Source organism: Siniperca chuatsi, linkage group LG17 (assembly GCF_020085105.1).
Source record: "Siniperca chuatsi isolate FFG_IHB_CAS linkage group LG17, ASM2008510v1, whole genome shotgun sequence".
In the NCBI taxonomy this organism is placed as follows: Eukaryota; Metazoa; Chordata; class Actinopteri; order Centrarchiformes; family Sinipercidae; genus Siniperca; species Siniperca chuatsi.
The window spans coordinates 17,482,061-17,488,504 of NC_058058.1; positions in this window are offsets into that span (position 1 = coordinate 17,482,061).

Genomic DNA, 6,444 nt, shown 5'->3' on the forward strand with positions numbered 1-6,444 from the left:
TCATTATTCCCCGATGAGTTAGGGATTTTGCTTCTGATCTCCCAAAACACATTTCTAAAATGTCATTATAATTTGCGTTTAGTGCATTTTTAGCAAGTTTATCTGCAATCTCATTTCCCTCTATTCCAGCGTGTGCTGGTATCCAGCAGAAATTAACATCTATTCCTAGTTGCTGCAGATTCAGTAGGCTCATATAAACCTCAATTTTGTGTGCAAACTTTGTATTGCAGCAGCAGACTCACCACTTTAATGGGTTTAACCTCCTCTACCCACTGAAGACTGATGATTATTGCTGTCACTTCTGCTGTGTACACTGTTAACCTGTTTGAGATTATTTTAACACTTCCTTTGCCAGATTCTGGGATGTATATACCCACCCCTACATGTTCGTTATTTGAGTGTTTTGATCCATCTGTAAAAAATATCCATGGGGAAATGCTGCTATGGATAACTGCTGGACTGTGTTGTATAGTATCTAATTTGTACTGTTTCACCTTTTTGTTAATGTCCCAGCCAAAACCTTTACCAGAAAATGTTGTGTACAGTGGGTACGGAAAGTATTCAGACCCCATTCAATTTTTCACTCTTTGTTTCATTGCAGCCATTTGCTAAAATCAAAAAAGTTCATTTTATTTCTCATTAATGTACAATCAGCACCCCATCTTGTCAGAAAAAAAAACAGAAATGTAGAATTTTTGCAAATTTATTAAAAAAGAAAACCTGAAATATCACATGGTCATAAGTATTCAGACCCTTTGCTCAGTATTGAGTAGAAGCACCCTTTTGAGCTAATACAGCCATGAGTCTTCTTGGGAATGATGCAACAAGTTTTCCACACCTGGATTTGGGGATCCTCTGCCATTCTTCCTTGCAGATCCTTTCCAGTTCCGTCAGGTTGGATGGTGAACGTTGGTGGACAGCCATTTTCAGGTCTCTCCAGAGATGCTCAATTGGGTTTAGGTCATTGCTCCGGCTGGGCCAGTCAAGAATGGTCACAGAGTAGTTCCGAAGCCACTCCTTTGTTATTTTGGCTGTGTGCTTTGTCTTGTTGGAAGGTGAACCTTCGGCCCAATCTGAGGTCCTGAGCATTCTGGAAGAGGTTTTCTTCCAGGATATCTCTTTACTTGGCCGCATTCATCTTTCCTTCAATTGCAACCAGTCGTTCTGTCCCTGCAGCTGAAAAACACCCCCATAGCATGATGCTGCCACCACCATGTTTCACTGCTGGGATTGTATTGGGCAGGTGATGAGCAGTGCCTGGTTTTCTCCACATATACTGCTTAGAATTAATGCCCAAAAAGTTCAATCTTGGTCTCATCAGATCTTATTTCTCATAGCCTGGGAGTCCTTCATGTGTTTTTTTGCAAACTCTATGCAGGCTTTCATATGTCTTGCACTGAGGAGCGGCTTCCGTCGGGCCCCGACTGGTGGAGGGCTGCAGTGATAGTTGACTTTCTGGAACTTTCTTCCATCTCCCTACTGCATCTCTGGAGCTCAGACACAGTGATCTTTGGGTTCTTCTTTACCTCTCTCACCAAGGCTCTTCTCCCACAATTGCTCAGTTTGGCTGGACGGCCAGGTCTAGGAAGAGTTCTGGTCATCCCAAACTTCTTCCATTTAAGGATTATGGAGGCCACTGTGCTCCTTGAGTGAAGGAACCTTGAGTGCTGCAGAAATTCTTTTGTAACCTTGGCCAGATCCGTGCCTTGCCACAATTCTGTCTCTGAGCTCCTTAGGCAGTTCCTTCGACCTCATGATTGTCATTTGCTCTGACATGCACTGTGAGCTGTAAGGTCTTATATAGACAGGTGTGTGCCTTTCCTAATCAAGTCCAGTCAGTTTAATTAAACACAGCTGGACTCCAATGAAGGAGTAGAACCATCTCAAGGAGGATCAGAAGAAATGGACAGCATGTGAGGTAAATATGAGTGTCACAGCAAAGAGTCTGAATACTTATGACCATGTGATATTTCAGTTTTTCTTTTTTAATAAATTTGCAAAATTTTCTACATTTCTGTTTTTTTCTGTCAAGATGGGGTGCTGAGTGTACATTAATGAGAAATAAAATGAACTACTTTTTTGATTTTAGCAAATGGCTGCAATGAAACAAAGAGTGAAAAATTTAAAAGGGGTCTGAATACTTTCCGTACCCACTGTATTTCAAACCTATCTGCAGAACAGTTGATGCTAAATTTCCCTCTCCTCCTCCCTGGATTCTTATCCAGTATGTTAGAGATAACTTAGTTCTCCTCAGCTGCAGAGGCAGTTCACTGGATTCAACGAGCAATGCATTAATGGGTGTGGTTCTGACTGCTCCTAAACTAAGTCTTAGTGCTCTGTGTTGTTTCCTGTCCAGTTTTTCTAGATGAGTTTTTGCTGCTGCTTCATACACCATGCAGCCATAATCCAAAGTAGCTCTCGTCAAAGCCCTGTATGTGTGTAATAATGCTTCTTTGTCAGCTCCCCATTCGATCCCGACCACACACCTCATTACATTTAACACCTTTTTACATTTGTCTCAATATTTTCAATATGATTCTCCCATGTGTATTTTTCATCAATCCATAGACCAAGATATTTAAAACACTCTGACTCTTTCCATGGGCTTGCTATATAGTGTTAACCCCTGCGTTACCTATCTTCTTTTTAGTGACCAGCATATGGCACGATTTTGCTACTGAAATTTTGAATCCCCAATCATAAGACCATCTCTCTACACTGACTATTGCTTTCTGTATACTTTTCAACACGTGAGCAATTTTTCCCCTTTTCCAGATTGCTCCATCGTCTGCGTACAATGCTGACTGTATACCTGTCCCTGTATTTTCAAAGATATCATTAATCATGATATTAAATAGAATTGGACTGATGACCTTGTGGTATCCTCCTTTAATGACAAAACTATCTGAGATTTCTGATCCTACTTTAACTTGAAATGTTCTGTTTGATAGAAAATCCATGATCCAATTATATAACCTTCCACCTATGCTTAGTTTGTTCAATTTATTTAACAGACCTTCTCTCCACATTGAATCATAAGCTTTCTCACTGTCAAAGAAAACTACAGCCATTATTTCCTTCATATTAAGGGTCTTTTCAATTTCATTACTTACTTTAATTAGAGCATCTGCTGTGGATCTTCCTTTCCGCTCTGATACTCATAACAATCTTCCTTTTCCTAAAAAGTATGATAGCCTGTAGACAACCATTTTTTTCCATCCATTTATGTAAGTGTGAAGTTAGTGCTATTGGTCTGTAGTTTTCAACATTTGATGTATCTTTTCCTGGTTTAGCAAATGGTAAAACTAATGCCATCTTCCACTTCACAGGTAGTCTTCCCTCTGTCCATATCTTATTGAAAAACGTCAACACTATTTCTAACGCTCCCTCTGGTAACTGGCTGAACATAGCATAACTCAGCTGATCTTGTCCCGGAGCAGAATATCTGCTGCCCTTTCATGCCCTTCTCATTTCCCTCAAGGTGAAGTCCATATCCAGAGCGGAGCTGGTTTCTACCTTTTTACCAAGCACCTTTTCATTATCTTTTAGGACTTCTTCTTCCCTTTGTTTATGTCTCTAAGGTGATTTCCATTGTGAACACTTGCAAATACTCTTCCTAGGAGGTTGGCTTTTTCCATATCTGTTATTGCTAATTGGTCTCCATCTGCAAGTACTGGTAATTTATTGTTTATCCTTCTCCCACACATCTTTTTAACCATATTCCACACATGACCCACATCCCTCTCTCTTCCAATAGCAGAACAAAACTGTATTCCAAAACAGGTATTCCTTTTAGCTGTTTTAATTATTTTGCGTGCTATGGCTATTTTCCTTTTATATTCCATCAAATTGTCCACATTCATGTTGTTTCTGAAAGCACTATTTGTTTCTTTAATAGCCAAGCTACACTCATTCCACCATGGCACAGTTCTCTTATTCCCTGTTATCACTATTTTACTTTTTGAGGCAGCTACAACTATCATACATATAATTTCACAATTTCAGTAGCACATTCATCTACATTTCCATTCATTTTAATGTTACTAGCTAATTCCCTGCAGCATTCTTTAAATGTGTCCCATTGAGCCTTTTTAAAGCACCATCTATATATAGGAGAACTTTCTTGGGTCCATCTATCTATATATACATTACATATAATGGGAAACTGGCCATTACCTACAGTGGTGTGAAAAAGTGATTGCCACCTTCCTGATTTCTTATTTTTTTTGCATGTTTGTCACACTTTAATGTTTCAGATCATCAAACAAATATACAAAGATAACACAAGTAAACACAAAATGCAGTTTTTAAATGAAGGTTGTTATTATTAAGGGAAAATAAAATCCAAACCTACATGGCCCTGTGTGAAAAAGGTGATTGCCCCCTAAACCTAATAACTGGTTGGGCCACCCTTAGCAGCAACAACTGCAATCAAGCGTTTGCGATAACTTGCAATGAGTCTTTTACAGCGCTGGGGAGGAATTTTGGCCCACTCATCTTTGCAAAATTGTTGTAATTCAGCCACATTGGAGGGTTTTCGAGCATGAACTGCCTTTTTAAGGTCATGCCACAGCATCGTAATAGGATTCAGATCAGGACTTTGACTAGGCCACTCCAAAGTCATTTTGTTCTTCAGGACTTCTGCTAGTCCACTGAAAGATTACTAGTTCAATCACTAGACACATTATATATGAACGGGTTCATCAATTCTTGTATCGTTTTACATTCCCATCCCAAGGTACTCTTTTGCTGCTTCCACAATTGTTTCGATTCTCTCATTCCTGGCATTTAGTTCTAATCCGATGTACACCACTTTACATACGAATGCAACAAAATTAACTTTATCTACTAACATGGTTCCTTCCTTTACCCTGCACTCATGGGAGGTCTCATGTAGTCCTCTCTGATGTGTTAGTCTGTTTTCTGAACTTGGAGGATCATTACTGTTTCCTGGGTTATAACGTTCAGTGCTATTTTCCATTGCTACTTGTTCGTTGTTGACCCTCTTAACAGCCTCTGCATAGGACACTTTGTTTATTGTATTTTTAGCTGCACTGTGGCCTCCTCCACAATTGCAACATTTAACTGGCACATCTTTCCCACACTTTCCAAATGCATTATTACCGCCACATCTTTCTTTTCCTTTGCACTGGCTGGCAATATGACCCATTCTTTGACATTTGAAGCCTCTTAATGCCGGAGGAATGAACTCTCTTACTGCATAGCTGAAGAAGCCTAGCATAACTTTTCTTGAGAGGTTGTTTTCAAAGTCGATGGTTACTGACATTGTTTATGCTCTTTCTCCATTTCTTTTAGTATTAATGTGTTTAGCATCAAGCACATTCCCTCCTTTCAGTTCTGTTTTGATATCCTCCATTGAGACAGATAGTGGTATTCCAGATATAACTCCCCTGTATCTAGCAGCTGAGCCAGGTTCATGGGTCTTTACTTTTTTACCATCCAGTGTATTAATTTTCAAAAGAGCGTTTTGTTGTTCTTGACTGACTGCATGTACAAATATATGCTTGTTATTCAAGTACTTTGCAAACTTCCCTTTGCCTACATCCTTTTCCAGAGCTTTAGACAGTGATGTGAGAAATGCTCAACAAACTCAATTATGAGTTTCCAGTGATTGGCTTAGATATGCCCTAGCTCTCTTTGCCATTTCATCAGACACTGCCCCTGAACTGCTTAAATTACAACTATTTCCATTTACCTTTTTCTTCCTTTTGAACGCCACTTTCTGCCACTCCATACCTCCATGATCCCATCCTTCATCCTCACTCCCAAAATGCATGATTGTTACATTCACGATACAGTTTTTTGTATTTTCCCGCTACTCGATTCCGACTCCTGCTCACTTTCCTCCAAACAAACGTCGTCACTCTCGCTGTGGGAGACTGTTGTATTACTCTCATTTTAGCTTACCTGATTTTGGACCCCGGAAATACTTCCCCCACCGAGGCCACGAATTTCTTCCTGTGGTGTCTTTTTGCAAACAAGTTTTTACTAGCTCGGTTTGTGCTTCATATTTTTTTTTTAAACCAGGCCAATATTATTAGCCACAGGGTATAAGGCCTTTGTTTGTTTTATGTAGAAAAATGCCTTTGCTGTGGTTATTCTATTTGAATGCGGGTCAAGGCTGAGAGGGCGCAGCGTGCGTCTGACATCACTGAAGAGTTCAACCAGCAAGATAGTTCCCCTCCTATTCACAGCTGCATAAACCGTTGGTCCTCAGAGCGAAAATGCACGCGTGTGCAACCGCCTAGGATTAAAACACTGGCTAACAGGTTGATAGCACGAATGTGTCAGAAAATCTAAACTGTAAATAATTTATACAAGAAACAGGACATATTGTACCTGTTGTGATATGTTTCCTTTACAGAAATGTCAAGCTTCAATAGATGTCATGGATATTAGCTTTTTTTAACAACTAAAACTATT